The sequence below is a fragment of the Symphalangus syndactylus genome, chromosome 3, assembly GCF_028878055.3.
Source record: "Symphalangus syndactylus isolate Jambi chromosome 3, NHGRI_mSymSyn1-v2.1_pri, whole genome shotgun sequence".
In the NCBI taxonomy this organism is placed as follows: domain Eukaryota; kingdom Metazoa; phylum Chordata; class Mammalia; order Primates; family Hylobatidae; genus Symphalangus; species Symphalangus syndactylus.
The window spans coordinates 141,384,592-141,400,431 of NC_072425.2; the positions used below are offsets into that span (position 1 = coordinate 141,384,592).

Genomic DNA, 15,840 nt, shown 5'->3' on the forward strand with positions numbered 1-15,840 from the left:
ACAAACTCATGCCTACTATATCTGAGAAGAGTATGCTATTATCAGTATACCAGGCTGTAATATAACCAAACTTATAACAGATTAAAATTATGACTGATTAGTAGGTTGTGGTTATAAGGTGGGGTCCAGGCAATAATTAGTTCTCTTGTTCTCAGAGAAATTAAAATGATACAGCAATATCATTCAGTGCAAAAATATAGGTTTTAAGGCCAGTCCAAGCTACTTCAAACTCTAACTCCCTCATTTACTGTGAGAACAATGATGAACGCTGCTAGGTAGTAGGATTTCTTATGCAAAGTCAAAGGCATTGGCAGCGTCAGTCTCCCAAGGGAGACATAGACTCTCAAACAAAAGCCAACAGTAAGAAAGATAGCCCTACATAGATTGAGGAGGGAAAAGCGAGCCTCCCTCTGTACCTGGACTTTGAGACAGGCATATTCAAGTGAGACGTTAAATATTGATTCCACGTGATGGAAGCGGCCACCATCGAACACATGACCCAGCCTCAGCCACTTGGGTGCTTCCACTCATGACCATGTCTCTGAAGAAATGCAGAGTTCATAATGGAGAAGGCAGAGACAACATATTCCAGCAACAGCTCTAGAGTGTAGTGAGATTTCGGGGTGGGACTGCTGCCAGCAGTGCTCAGCTGCCTGTGGAGGTGGTGTTGGTTGTGCCCGTCAGCATCCTGACAGTTTCTGCGGTGTGACTTGGCTGTGTTTCCGGCTGTCTGCCTTCTCCTGAATCCTGCCTGTTCTCAAACCTGGTTCTTTCCCATAGCCCATTTCCTTCCAATAAACTCCCCTCTTGCGCAAGTTAACCAGCATCATATATGGTTGTTTGCACCTAAGAACCCTGACTGGTTACAGTGGAAGCTGGCCTGGCACAGGGCTGAGGAAGGGGTGGAAGGAGGCCAGTGTCCAGGCTGTGCAGCAGCTCTCTCGTGCCCCAGTGATTTCCCATAAACCCCATACATCATCACCTTAGTGACAGGGTGACAGACCCTCCTTTTGCTTCACACACACACACACACACACACAAACAAAAACTGTGCTCTGTTTGGATGTATTTAAACCTTCCAGGCTGCATTTGATAGAGTTTGAGGAAAAAAAATGGATAAAAAGATCAGATTCTGAAGACCGCCGTTCTTCATCTGCTCACACCTAAAATTCTTGGTGGGGTTCTTAAACCCTTTATCATTGTAAGATATGCATACATACACTCCTGCACTCTAGATTGTATGTAATGCAGGAATAAAATGTAGGAACAAAAAAGGTAAAATGCAGGAATTTCCAGTGTCCAAATCAATGTCTATCCAGCACAAGGTACAGAATATTTCCAACACATCAGAAGATTCCTTCTTCCCCTTCCCAGTCTTTTCTATCTTCTATCACGTACAATTACTTTTCCCTGTCCTTGAACTTTGTATAAATGGAGCCATTTAACACATAGCTTTTTATGCCTGGTTCCTTATGTCTGTGAGCATCATCCATGTTGGGTGATGCAGTAGATCATTCCTTCTTCTTGCTGCACCTACACTAAGTATAAATATGTAATTTATTTATCCATCTGCTGTTGATATCAATGGGTATTTCTTAAAAGAGTAAGTCTTTTATCGAAGCATAAGGGAAAAGAGCTAATGCATGCTTGGTTTCATACCTAGGTAATGGATTAATAGGTGCAGCAACCCACCATGACACACATTTACCTATGTAACAAACCTGCACATCCTGCACATGTACCCCCGAACTTAAAAATAAAATAAAATAAAAAGAGTAAGTCAAACATTGATGCTTTCATGATGATAGAATAAACATAAAAAGAGTTCATTTGCTACACAGACATAATATATTGAATATACATATATGTCAACGGAACATTTTCTGGACAGTTTTGTAAAATAATAGCCATCAGTTAATCCACCAAATTTGTTAATGCTTATTAAATCTAATGAAATAGTTATTAATTTAATGTTTAATTAAAATGAATATAGTTGGCATTTAGATTTTAAATGGTCTATGTTATGACAAAGATCTATTTTTCATGGGCTATGATTTACAGGTTAATGACTATTGAGGTGCCCTATGTAATCAATACAGGAAGTAGTTTATTGTTCATTTTATAAAATTGGAGATCTGATTTTAATTATAAAATAATTATTGCTTATTGTATATGATGTATCATTTTGCTTTTAGGACAGATCATTGATCATATTTTTATTTGATGCTAAATTTCCCCTCAGAAACCATGTCTCATTATAGCATTGTTACTATAGAAATACATGGTCAGGTTTATGTTATGCTGGGAACATATTGCTATGAGTCCTGAATGATAGGTAGAAGCTGACCAGCAGAGGAGAGGGCAGACCTTTCCAGGCAGAGGAATGACCAGAGTCCCAAACCCTACACATTTGGGGAAAAGCAAGTGATATTAGGAGATGAATCACTGAGTGTATAAAGAGGTCGATAGAATATTTGGGTGAGAGGAATGGTAACAGGGACAATCAGTCTCCATTCAGCACTCTGAGGGGAGAACTAATGGAGAAATAAGATACAGTAGTCAAAAGGAGATCAAAAGAGGAGATTTAATTTGGGTAAAAGTTGATTGGAAGGCAGAGCTTGGATCTGCAACTACAATGGAATTCTCTAATGCCTTCTAACACCACAGAGTAATTTTACAAACCCAGCTACAATCACTTCCCTACAAATTGGGCGAGAGCACATCACATGCTCAGTTTGGTCTCCCAGTCCTAGCAGTCGGGAGCATAACAACCCCCTTTAGAAAGAGTAAGGAAGGAAATGTGAGCAAGAAGGAATTATTTTCATTCTGTGCTCCCCTAGGGCATGGAAGGATAGATTTCCAGTCAAAGAGGAATGGAATCATCTGCTTTAAACCAAAGATCAGCTCCTTCACAGGATTTATTTGCACAAAGTCGTATTTCCTCTTATGGACCAACATAGAAACATATATCTCACATATATGCATAGCCACAGGTAAAATCTTGTTCCCAACATTCCATAAATATAACTCAAATCTCCTTGTGTTTGAGTGCAAAATATCTAATTTTTTAAAGCCCCAAAGAAGTAAACAGAAAGTTTAAAAACATAGCTTCCCCTCAATCCATCTATTTTCGTGTACTAGTCAGTGATGTGAACTGCGACCTGGGAGCTCAGGATATTTGGGTATAATTTTTTTAGATAGCTTAACAAAATGTTTCTCAAATCAAAAACACTTCAGAGACATCCTACCCTATTTGGGATGTCTCTGGGAGCTATATTACAAGCCTGCTTGCACCGTAGATAACTTTGAGAAAGAGAAACACTGCTCTGAAGCAATTCACCAGCACTTCCAACTTAGGATGAGATTCCTGAATTTAGAGCATGGACAAGAAACTCTGCTCCACCATTCTTTCCATGAGCAAGCAGAGAAGAGAGATGTGTAACTGCTGATCATAATCTTCATCTTTCCTTTGTGCCTATATCCTACAGCCTGGTAAAGTAGTTGAGTATACCCACACTGGCCAGACAAGAGCTTGGAAAATGGATCTTTTGGTTCACCACCTCAGCTCTCTGGTGCAGAATCTACAGAACAGAATAAACCCATATGGTTTACAGTGTTGTCAGTGGGATGTAGGAAAATCACCGGGTTAGTGCAGGGCTAGTAAAGGAGGCACCATTACGATGTGTAGGCTGAAGTGGACAAGGAGAGAACTGTGTGGGAGGGCCTCACTTGGCATGAATGTGACTCCTGGTGGATGGATGCGGTCCACAGCACTCCCACAGGAAGAGGACGGAGGAATAAATATCCTGCCTTGCTCTTTTTTTTCCCTGCATTGTTCACTAAGACAAAGGGCAAGGAAGTCTGCTAATGCAGTTCAGATCAGCAAGACTCCCAGGGGACAGTGCAGGACAGATAAGTGCAGAGACTGCATTTGAATGTCAAACAGAGGACAATCAGCACAGTCAGAAACACAACCCTACAAATGAGGCCCAAATGGATAGGACAAGTAAAATGATAAAATGTAGGCCACCCAACTATCTCAGGCATATGGAACGGGAGGCCGGGAACAGCAAGAAGACATCCAAGTCCTCCAGGGGGGCGGGATCTGTTGGAAACTGCTAGTTTTCGTCAGAAATGGAACAGGGCCAGGGTAAGTGGGACGGAGTCGTGGTTGCAGCTCTAAATGGGAAGAGCAAAGACGGAGGAAGCAAGGATATCGCTAACAGTAAAACAGGCCTCTTTTCCATTCTAAGGGGGAATAATTGATTCCAATGGGCAAAACCAAAACTTTCCTCAACAAATAGAAACTAAAAATTTAGATAAGTATACTAAACAAAGGAAAAGCTCAAGAGACAATTCAAATGCAATGCAGTTTGAATTTGGGGTTGTGGGTTTCACTAACATCACAACAGCAAACCTAAAAACACCTGTCAGTTGGGAATTGTACCACATCCTTTCATTGTTCCTCCTATGTGCCCCATAAGATTTTATTTATTTATTTATTTATTTTTTGTTTATTTATTTTTTTGAGATGGAGTCTCACTCTGTCGCCCAGGCTGGAATGCAGTGGTACAATCTCGGCTCACTGCAACCTCCACCTCCCAGGTTCAAGCAATTCTCCTGCCTCAGCCTCCCCAGTAGCTGAGATTACAGGCATGCACTACCATGCTCGGCTAATTTTTTTTGTATTTTTTAGTAGAGATGGGGTTCGCCATGTTGGCCAGGCTGGTCTCGAACTCCTGACCTCAGGTGATCCGCCCACCTCACCCTCCCAAAGTGCTGAGATTACAGGCATGAGCCACCGTGCTTGGCCTCTTATCAGATTTTTATGCACAATAGCTTCAAGTAAGTTTTCACGAAATTCAAACACCTGTTCCTGCTTCTCTTTTCCGGAGAGCTTGCCTCAGGATGCTGAAGTGTGGTTTATCTACACAGGAGATGCAAAATTACTTGGAAATTTGCACTTCATTGGAGGCAACCCAGAAGGAATGACTGATTAGTGTGAAGGCGTAAATACTCTAGCCCCACTACCACTGACAAGGACAACTCTGGCATGTGAGCTGAACTGAATTTAGAGCTTCTAAATCATACATAACTGCTAGATATGTATTCTTTTATATCTATGATATATTTCTTAAAATTCAGACTTTGAGCAGGAGCAAAGCCTAAAAACCCTGTAAGAGTCCAGAAAAGCAAGAAGCCACCTACAAAAATAGAAGGAGGTAAGTGAAAAGAGAGCAAGTTCCTAGCACCCTAAAGAAAAATCTAGCTCGATTGATTGATTGCAGGATCCCTTTCCAACTCACTGGCTATGTTCCCCTCCTTTCCATAAATGGTCAAGTGGGATCCCCAGTTCCTTCTGGAAACTGATTCAAAAGGAAAGAGATTTTGAATTAGGAATAAACCCTTTGGACAGTGTTTATATTACAATGTGTCATTTATATATATAGTTCTCCCACAAAAGGGTGGGTTCAATTTTTCTAAATAAAAAGTTTTGCAGTCCCTATGAAGTCCAAACTTAAAGTGCTCTTTCAAGTTTTGCTACATAGAGATGCCGGTTTTCTGAGGACCCTAATTGACTGCTAGATAAAGATTATGAAGATGAGAGCTGACAAAAAACATTTAAGTAGAAAAAAAAACATTTAAGTAGAATCTCCACTTTTTATAAAGTGCTGCCCTAATGAGGCTAATTTCTGACTGTGTGCACTACACTTCCCACTTATACCTGAGTCCCTTTAGGAAAAGATCCTTCTCACTCAGAGGTAAAGAAGACGGAGGGGTGGATGTAGAATGAACTCTCAAGAACAGAGAGCAACCACTGTGAAGAGAATGGGCCATTCACTTATATTTTGAGATGCTATCTGTTCTCTTTAAATGTGTTTAAATTAATGGCTTCAGGAAATCAAACGTGGCCTTGTAAAAAATAATTTTCTAAACCTCCTGGAACCTTCATTCTTTCACCAACTAAATAGTTATTAAGCATCCACGCCAGTCACTCTTCCAAGCAATGTTGAGGTAACCACGCCCTCAATGAATTTATATTCTTCATCTATGTATCTATACTTTCACCAATACCACACTGTCTTCAATAATATAACTTCATTGTAAGTGTTGAAATCAAGTGGTATCAGTCTTCTGACTTTATTCTTCTTCAGAATTGTGTTGGCTACTCTGAGTTTTGTCCCTTTCCATATAACTTTTTGAATCAGCTTGCTGATATAAATAAAATAACTTGCTGGGATTTTTATTGTGATTGCATTGAATCTATAAATCTGTTGGAAGGAACTTAAATCTTAGCAATGTTGTGTCTTTCTAGTCGTGAATATAGAATAGCTCTTTATGTAGATCTTTCATTTGTTTCATCAGAGTTTCGTAGTTTTCCTCATAGAGATTTTGTACATATTTTGTAAGATTTATTCCTAAACACTTCAAGTGTTAATGTGAATGGTTTTGTGTTTTTAACTTCAAATTCCATTTATCCATTGCTGGTATACATGAAAGCAATTAACTTTTTATATTTTTTTCTATTTTTATAGTAACTTTGTCTCCTGAAACTCGTTATAATTGCTTATTGGTTCCATGGATTTTTTTATGTTCATTCTTTGCGATTTCAACACAGACATTTATGTCAGCTGCAAACAAAGTTTTATTTCTTCCTTCCCAATCTGTATACTGTTTACATCATTTTCTTTTACTGTTGCATTAGCAAGGACTTCCAATACCATGTTAAATGGGAGTGGTGAGAAGCAGCATCCTGTTTTTGTTCTGATCATAGGAAGAAAGCACCTAGTTTCTCACTAATAAGTATGATGCTATCAGTAGGTTTTTTTTTTGTAGAGGTTCTTTATCAGATACAAAAGTTCCCCTTATTCATAGTTTTTCAGGAAGTTCTTTCGTGAATGGGTGCGGGATTTTGTCAAGTGTTTTTTGTGCATCTATTGATAAGATCTTGTCTCTTTTCTTTAAACTTCTCTGGTCTTAATGAAGAATTTTATATTGATTCTATCTTTTCCTCCTTTGTTAGCTGATCAATTATACTTTTAAAAAAATTTTTAGTGGGTACTCTAAAGTTTGCAATGTGCATTTACAGCTAATAGAAGTCTACTTTCAAATAAAACCATATCACATCCTGGGTAGTGCAGGTACTTTATAACAGAGTATTCCCAATCCCTCCCTTCCATCCCTTATAACATTGCTGTCATTAATTTCACCTATTCATAAGCTATGGTTACCCAATATGTTAGTGCTATTATCATTTTAGCAATCATTTCTCTGTTAGATTTATTAAGACTAAGAAAAAGGAGTTTATTTAACTTTCACTTATTCCTCCTCTAATGACTTCCCTTTTTTTATGTAGATCTTCTTTCTGAAGAACTCCTTTCTTGCATGACAGCTGTACCAGCAACAAATTCTCTCAGCTTTTGCTTGTCCGAAAAAGTTTTTACCTAACTCTCCATTACTTTTGAAGGATAATTTCACCAGATACAAAACTCTAGGTTGGTGAATTGTTGTTGCTGTTGTTGTTTTTCCAGCACTTTAAATCTGTTACTCCACTCTCTTCTTGCTTGCATGGTTTCTGAATAGAAGTCTAATGTAATTCTTATCCTTATTCTTTCATAGATAAGATCATACAAGTAAGATGGGTATTTTTCCTCTGGCTTCTTTCAAGATTTTTTTCTATTATCTGGTTTTCTGCCATTTGAATATGATATGGCTAGGTATAGACTTTTTAATATTTATCCTGCTTACTGTTTAGTGAGGTTCTTAGATCTATAGTTTTGATGTCCGTTATTAATTTTAGAAAATTCTTAGCCATTATTATTTTAAATATTTCTTCTGGATTTTTTCTTTTTTTCTCTCTTCTAATATTTTTATTATGCATATGTCATGCCTTTTATAATTGTTCCACAATTCTCGCGTATTCTGTCCCATTTTTTTCATTCTATTTTCTCTTGACATTTCTGTTTGGGAAATGTCAGTTAACATATCTTTAGGACCACTGATGCTTTCCTCTACCATACCCAGTCTTCTTATGAGTCCATCAGAGACATTTTTCATTTCTCTTACAGTGGTTTTTGTTTTTTTGAGTATTTCCTTTTGATTCTTTCTTAGAAGTTTCCATCTCTCTGCTTACATTGCTCATCTGTTCTTGCCAGATGTCTGCTATTTTTATTAGAGCCCTGAGCATATTAATCATAGCTGTTTTAAATTCCCAGTCTGATCATTCCAACATCCTCCCTTATACCTTAGTATGGTTGCTTGTTTTGTCTGTTTACTGTTTACTGTAGCTGTAGGTGTCTAAAGCTTCAACTTTCTCTAGTACCATCTTGTCTCCCCCTGTTGTCTCAGGATTTCCCTAGAAACTCTCTTAAACAGAGTCTGAGCTGTACTGTAACCCCCTGTTTTTATACAGGAGATTAATGGATGTGATAGTAAAGTGTGGGCAGGAGGCAAAACATTCTCTATTGCTATGATTAAGTCTCGGCCTTTTCGTTGGCCTATTCCCTGGGGCTGTGACCTTCACAAGTGCTTCTCAGCTCTTTCTACTCCTTAGGTGAGACAGAAAGACTAGAGAGAGCAGGAGGGGACTGAAGTTGGCAATTTCACTTCCCCAATATTGTGTAGAATGAAGTATGGTTTTCTGGGAGGTTAAGTGAGAACAAAAAGCTCGGAGTGTATTTTGAAATGGTTCGTTTTCCCCTCTCCGTGTCCAACACTAGAGGAAGTAGTCTCTGATCTTCACCATGAAAACCCGGTGGGTCTCCTGGAGGTAGAACTCCCAACAGTGTGGGGACTCCCCCACTAAGACTGGGTTCCCTGGAGTTTTTACCTTTCAAGCTGGTCCACACTCGGACTCCAGCAATTCATCAGCTACCTCTCAGGTGTTCTGTGTTCATATAGATATGTACACACATGCATACTAACTCCAGTAGTTTCTGCTCTGGATAAGCAGTTTTTATTCTCTTCTCACTTCTTTCTACAGTTTTCAGGGAGTCAGTTTGTTCTGTGACCTCAATTCGCTGATGGCTCTAAGAAAAGTAGTTGATTTTCAGTTTGTTTGGCTTTTTACTTGTGAAGATAAGAGTTATAACTTCCAACCTCTGTGAGCTCAAACCATCTCTTATTTTTTAAAATAGATATATAAGTTAATACTTAAATGTTGTTGAATTGAAAATGTTTGCCATTCTGACCTCTTAAGAGCTCAATGTCTCTTCCTCCAGGACAGCAACAATCAAGCAAAGATACAGGTGATCAAATAATGGGGTGGAGGTGGAAAATCAGAAGAAACCAAAATGTTGCCAGAGTTGAAATTACCATGGGTTAGCTCTGTTGCTTCCTCTCCTCTCTTCTGTCCTGTTCATTTTCTAACCCATGCCTCTTCTGTGTTTGATTTCTCTTCTTGTTGCCTAATAATGTCCTGTGCTCCCTCCTCTTTAAGTCATTTCCATTGGAAGATACATCCCTAAATCCCCTTTTATTAAATTTCAAAACAAAAAAGGGTCTCTAGATACATAAATATGTAGGTAGATAGAAGGTACAGAGATATGCTTGTATATACCTATTCTATTTCTGGGAATAGTTGCATCCAGGAGGAAGAACATAAGCATGAGTGAACTGACATGAAAGGAAACCTTATTTCTACTGTATACTTTTTTTTACTGTTTAATTTTTTACCATGACGTGTATTCTCAAGAAAAATATATTCCTTCTTAAGTGGAAGCTGTTAATCACCCACCCATAATCTAATTACTGCCATCTGCAGAAGAAAACAAACCCTACAGCAAACATCTTGTTCAACAGTGAAAGCCTTAATGCCTTTACCCTAAGGTCAGAAACAAGACAGGGATATCCATTCTCATCTCTATTAATCATTGTATTGGAAGTCTTAGACAGGACAATGAAAAAAATAAAATAAATAAAAGGTATAAAGACCATTAAGGAAGAATCAAACCTGTCTTTATTTGCAGATTACATGAGTATATACAGAAAAAACAAAGTTCAAATTCTTAGTTTCTCTTTTGTCAAGTTTAGTTAACAATTAGATTTTGTAAGTGCAATAAAAAAGTTGCTAGATACAAATTCAGTATACAAAAAACAACTGTGCTACTACATACTACTAATAAACAATTGAAAATTAAATTTTAAAAAGTTATTTAAAATAAAGTAAAAGGTATGAAAGGTATGAAATTCCACTTCGAAACAAGACAAGCATGTCTGTTTTCCTCGTTACTATTCACCATTGTATGGGAGAATACAGCACTTTAGCTCCATGTCAATTTCTCTCAAAGTAGTCCCACTAAATTATTGTCACTTGATCTTCAAATACACACATACAAATATAGCCAATACAATTCAGGAAGAAGAGAAGGTCTTTTCAATAAATGATGCTGATGCAACTTAATATCTTTATGAAAGAAATAAAACTTACTACTGCACACCATACATAACTGATTTAAAATTGATCTAAAATCTAAATATTAAAGGAAAAATCATGAAGCTTTCAAAGGAAAACCTGAGAATGACTTTGTGACTATGTAGTAGGAAAAAATTAAACAGAAAAAAGCATGAACAGTAAAAGAAGTGGACAAATGAACTTTATTAAAATTAAAATATCATTATCAAAGAACATAATTAACGAGTGGTCATGGGGCAAGCCAGAGACTGAGTAAAGATAACTGCAATGTGTGTGTCTGAAAAAGCACTCATATCCAGAATACACTTTTTAAAAAATTCTAATCAATAAGATAAAAGACTAACAACACTTTTTTTTTTGAGATGGAGTCTCGCTCTGTCACCCAGGCTGGAGTACAGTGGCGCGATCTCAGCTCACTGCAAGCTCTGCCTTCTGGGTTCACGCCATTCTCCTGTCTCAGCCTCCCGAGTAGCTGGGACTACAGGTGCCCACCACCACGCCAGGCTAATTTTTTTTGTATTTTTAGTAGAGACGGGGTTTCATCATATTAGCCAGGATAGCCTCCCAAGTAGCTGGGATAACAGGAGCCTGCCACCACGCCTGGCTAATTTTTGTATTTTTAGTAGAGACGGGGTTTCACTATGTTGGCCAGGCTGGCCTCGAACTCCTGACCTTTTCTTAAGAGACAAAGTCTTGCTCTGTTGTCAGGCTGGAGTGCAATGGTGTGATCATGACTCACTGGAGCTTTGAACTCCTGGGCTCAAGCTATCTTCCTGTCTCAGCCTCCTGAGCAATTAGACCTATAGGTACATGCCACCACACCTGACCACTTTTTCTATTTTTTGTAGAGATGAGGTCTCACTATGTTACCCAGGCTGTTATCAAATACCTGGGCTCAAGTGATCCTCTCATCTTGGCCTCCCAAAGTGTTGGGATTACAGGTATGAGCCTCCACACCCACCCTTGTTGGGCACTTTTTATATGTTCATTAGCTATTTGGACATCACCATTTGTGAAGTGCCTGTTCAAGTCATTTGGCCACTTAAAAATAGTGTTGAGGCTGGGCATGGTGGCTCATGCCTGTAATCCCAGCACTTTAGGGGGCCAAGACGGGCGGATCAAGAGGTCAGGAGATCGAGACCATCCTGGCTAATAGGGTGAAACCCCGTCTCTACTAAAAATACAAAAATTATCCAGGCATGGTGGCAGGCTCCTGTTATCCCAGCTACGTGGGAGGCTAAGGCAGGAGAACTGCTTGAACCTGGAAGGTGGAGGTTGCTGTGAGCCAAGATCATGCCACTGCACTCCAGCCTGGGTGACAGAGCAAGACTACGTCAAAAAAAAATCATTTATCAGGGAAATATTTAAAAGACTAAAACAATATTGTACTACACACCCAGCGGAGTAATTAAAATGAAAAATACTGAAAATAAGGATGAAGAGTATCCTTTTCTGGAATTTGCTGATGGGAGTGCAAATCAGTTTAAATATTCTGGAAGACAATTTGATAGCATTTAGAAGGCTAAACATATGCCTACCTTGTGACCCATAAAATCTACATCTAGGTATATACCCAAACAAAAATAAGTGTATATTTCCAGCAAAATACATGTTCAAGAATGTTTTTAGGCCAGGCATGGTGGCTCATGCCTGTAATCCCAGCACTTTGGGCGGCCGAAGCGGGCAGATCACGAGGTCAGGAGTTGGAGACCAGCCTGAGCAACATAGTGAAACCCTGTCTCTACTAAAAATACAAAAATTAGCTGGGTGTGGTGGCAGGTGCCTGTAATCCCACCTACTCAGGAGGCTGAGGCAGGAGAATCATTTGAACCCGGGAGGTGGAGGTTGCAGTGAGCCAAGATCATGCCATTGCACTCCAGCATGGGCAACAGTGCGAGACTACGTCTCAAAAAAAAATGTTTATAATAGCTTTATTAATAAAACGTAGAAATTGAAAACAAGGCAAATGTCCATAAAGAAGATATTGATAAGCAAATTGCTCTACATTCATACAATGGAATACTAAAATAAACAGCAATAACCAAGAAAAGTATTATGGATGAATCTCACATGACTCTCTATGTTAAGTGAAACATAAAAAAGTAAATGCACTATTTAACATTTATATGAAGTTCAAGCATGAGAAAAATGAAACTGTGATGATAAAGTAAGAATAGTGGATATTTCCAGGAAGAGCATGGGGAGTAGTAATTACTGGGAAAGGGCGGGCAGGAGTACCCTGAAATGATAAAAATCTTCTATATTTTCATTTGGGTGGAGGTGTGTAATCATAACCTTATAAATGTGAAAAAAAAATCATTGAGCAGTTAATGTTTGTGCACATCACTGTAAAATTTATATTTCAATTTAAGAAGGAGTAGGATGTTTTCATTGTACTGGTTCTCCACCATTCCCACTGCACCCTCAATCCATGTGTCTTGAATTTAATAATCATTCCTCTCGTTTAGCATCAAAACACAATCCTCCCCTACACTTTCATTTCCTTAATTATATCTTCATTAAACCAAAAGATTCCAAAGGAAAAAAGCTAAACATTAATCCAAACTTCCCCTTTTTCTAATAGAAGATGACTTTTCAAAGTTTGTGAATTAAACTATCTTCCAGACAGTTCATATGCCATGACTTTTGAAAGAATTGTTACCATTACTCATGTATTCAGATCAAAAAATTATTATTCTCATTCTTTATACAAAGTTATACTTCCACTTACCCAATGCTGTGAATATATGACCTCTCCTAAGACCACCATCCCTTCCCTTTATGCCCTATTGTTATTAATAGAAGGTCACAGATATATGCAATGTCTTAAATATATAATGGCAATTGCTTCCTCTAACAACTAGTTGGCTGCTGTGGTTCTAATGACTCACTTATCCAGAGCTATCTGTTACTAATTTACATTATTCAGACCTTTGAGGTGAGGCTCCAAATTCTGTCTCCGTTAATCTTCAGATAACGAATAAAGCTTGTATCTAACAAACTTAACTCCCTCAAATCTGTTTATCTCTCCCTAAGAAGGCCTTCTATTGTAAGCCTTGACTCAAGGCTCTATACCATCTCCATGGGCACCATCCTTGATTCTATAAGGAACCTAATCTACTTCTCACTCACACACCCCAAAATTCTTTAAAAATTTCTCTTATCTTTTTGTCAAGACCACATCAACCACATTTTTCACTTCCAACACTCCTGCAAAAATGTTATTCCAAAAATTAACGCTTGAAAAGTTGCATGACATCACTATGAATATAATTAGATATCTTTAAATGCAAAAAAAAAAAACAATTTAAAATGAAATCAATCAGGGAAACAATGGAACAAGGAAACGTAGCTGAAGAAAAACACAGCAGATTATATTAAAATTCAAGAGCCCGGACCCCAGTTTCAGCTCTGGCACCAGGCACATGTGTGTCCTTTGGCAGCCTACAAAATATTTATGAGTGTGATGTATTGCATGAGGAGACTGGAGTAAATGATTCCATAAGCCTATTCAAGATTAAACCCTGTATAACAGTAGAAACTATTCTCATAAAATAATAATTGGAATAGTTGGGGTGGATAAGCAGTGCAGGGAGTAAGTGCACTTAAGAATAAAAGTTAAAATTTTTCTCTAAATATAGGAGAGAAAGCACTGGCATTTGTTCCCTCACTGAAAAAAGGAAAAGAAACCCCCTGATTAACAAAGGTTTGGATTCCCTTTCTCATTCATTTTTAAGAGACTAATTTTCTGCAAAAGGTTCTCCTCAGGGCAACTGTGACATCTTTATTCCTCAGGCTGTAGATTAATGGGTTAAACATGGGCACCACAGCAGTATAAAAAATGGAGGACACTTTCTCCTGGTCCAGGGGTAGAATAGAAGGTGGTTTGAGGTACATGAAAGCACCTGCCCCAAAGAAAAGCGATACCACAATTACGTGGGAACCGCAGGTACTGAAGGCTTTAGACCTGCCCTTTGTGGAGCTAATGTGGAGAATGCTGGAAAGAATAAAACCATAAGAGATAAAAATGGTGACAATCGGCACCCCAATGCCAATGGTCACAATAATAAAAACCACCAGTAAATTTATGTAAAAGCCACTGCAGGAGAGCTCAAGGAGAGGAAGGATGTCACACATATAGTGATTGACAAGGTTGTCTCCACAAAAGGACATAAACATTATGTTTCCCATATGAGCCACAGCCCCAAAAACCCCCATCCCATAGACACCCAGTAAATGGAGCAAACACATCTGGGGAGACATCTGGGGTGACCATGTACAACAGTGGGTTACAGATGGCCACACAGCGGTCATACGCCATCGCTGATAGAATATAGGATTCAGAAAAGACAAAGAAACAGAAGAAAAAAAACCGAGTCATACACCCTGTGAAGGAAATGATGTTCTTCCTTGAGAGAAAACTCATCAGCATTTTGGGAGTGATGGCAGTAGAGAAACTGAAATCTATGAGGGACAAGTTGAAGAGGAAAAGTACATGGGAATATGCAGGTGAGAGTTGAGCCCTATCAGCGTTATCAAGCCCAGGTTCCCTACCACCGTGGCCACGTAGAAACCTAGAAACAGGAGGAAGAGGGGGATCTGGAGTCCCGGCTGGTCGGTTAAGCCTGAGAGGATAAACTCTGTCACGGAGGAGGAGTTGTCGGCAGGCATTCTCCTCTAGGACTGTCTGTGAGAGAAAAAGAAAGAGTCACTCAGAAAGAGAGAAAGGCTACCCACAGCAGGAAGTTAGTGGAAATTAAGGTAGTGGGAGGGAGAAGAAAAGAAACATTTACGGAGCACTAACTATGGGATAGGCACTGTTCTAAATGCTGTGTGGCATCACACTCATCCCTGGCTGGGCTACCTGTACAAAGTCCCAGGGCTACAGAGTCGCAGCAGCAGGAGAGCTCTGTGGTCTTGCTCCCCTGGTCTGAGCATTTTTTGGGAGCGGGGAGTGGGGGTGGAGGGTGGCAGGGATAAAGACTTTATTTTCCACTGTATATTCTCAATGTTTACTTGGTTTTTAGTTTTTTTTAACACAAATTAACAATTTAAAACTTATCATTAAATAATACTCAATTACAGAGGAAAATATCCACAGTGCTATAGGAAAAAAAAAATACCAATGGATGCAGGAACTATTATCAACATGACTCATCATTAAATAAATGCAGATTGAAGGTAGGAACAATAATATGAGTTAGTGTGAGCTTCACAGGAACATCCAAATTACTCCTTTTATCTTCTAACAGTTGACACTGAGCCTTCAGTGACAAGCCGGGGCTCTGACAGCTGAGAGTGGTCTGAGCTTTCTTTTAACCACTCTGCTGTGGCACCCGGTGGCTCAGACAGGCACTCACCCCCTTCAGCTTGGAGCCACTGTGCTGCTCTCTACTGCCTGTCGCCCATCTCTTTCACAGAAATCC

General features: G+C 39.0%; 1 pseudogene; it reads right to left on the reverse strand.

Moving 5' to 3' along the window:
* Positions 1-14,146: 14,146 nt before the first annotated feature.
* LOC129478423 (olfactory receptor 8B12-like) lies at positions 14,147-15,085 on the reverse strand (annotated as a pseudogene).
* Between the last annotated feature and the right edge of the window lie 755 nt (positions 15,086-15,840).